Here is a 659-nt window from a genome sequence, read left to right as displayed (position 1 = left end):
AGCCTCAATTAGTTTCTCTGATGCAACAAAATTGCAAGTTTCATGAACTTCCATCAGAAGATCCTTTTCAGTTCTTAACTGAATTCTTGCAGATCTGTGATACTGTTAAGATCAATGGGGTTGATCCCGAGGTCTACAAGCTTATGCTTTTCCCTTTTTCCGTAAGAGACAGAGCTAAAGTACGGTTGGACTCTCAACCTAAAGATAGCCTGAACTCTTGGGATAAACTAGTCATGGCTTTCTTAGCCAAGTTCTTTCCTCCTCAAAAGCTGAGTAAGGTTAGAGTGGATGTTCAAACCTTCAAACAGAAAGAAGGTGAATCCCTCTATGAAGCTTGGGAGAGATATAAGCAACTGACCAAAAAGTGTCCTTTTGACATGCTCTCAGAATAGACCATCCTGGATATATTCTATGATCGTCTGTCTGAATTGTCTAAAATGTCATTGGACCATTCTGCAGGTGGATTTATTCACCTAAAGAAAATGTCTGCAGAAGCTCAGGAACTCATTAACATGGTTGCAAATAACCAGTTCATGTACACCTCTGAAAGGAATTCTGTGAGTAATGGGATGCCTCAGAGGAAGGGAGTTCTTGAAATTGATGCTCTGAATGCCATATTGGCTCAGAACAAAATGTTGACTCAGCAAGTCAACATGAGT

General features: G+C 40.2%; 1 non-coding gene across 1 annotated transcript; it reads right to left on the bottom strand.

Moving 5' to 3' along the window:
• Positions 1 to 275: 275 nt before the first annotated feature.
• On the bottom strand, positions 276 to 384 carry LOC127740380 (small nucleolar RNA R71). Its single transcript, XR_008001057.1, has one exon. It is a non-coding gene; the product is annotated as a small nucleolar RNA R71 (small nucleolar RNA).
• Positions 385 to 659: the final 275 nt, after the last annotated feature.

This window comes from Arachis duranensis, chromosome 6, assembly GCF_000817695.3.
Source record: "Arachis duranensis cultivar V14167 chromosome 6, aradu.V14167.gnm2.J7QH, whole genome shotgun sequence".
In the NCBI taxonomy this organism is placed as follows: domain Eukaryota; kingdom Viridiplantae; phylum Streptophyta; class Magnoliopsida; order Fabales; family Fabaceae; genus Arachis; species Arachis duranensis.
The sequence above is the reverse complement of the archived record's forward strand: the minus strand, read 5'-3'. Positions and strand labels throughout refer to the sequence as shown.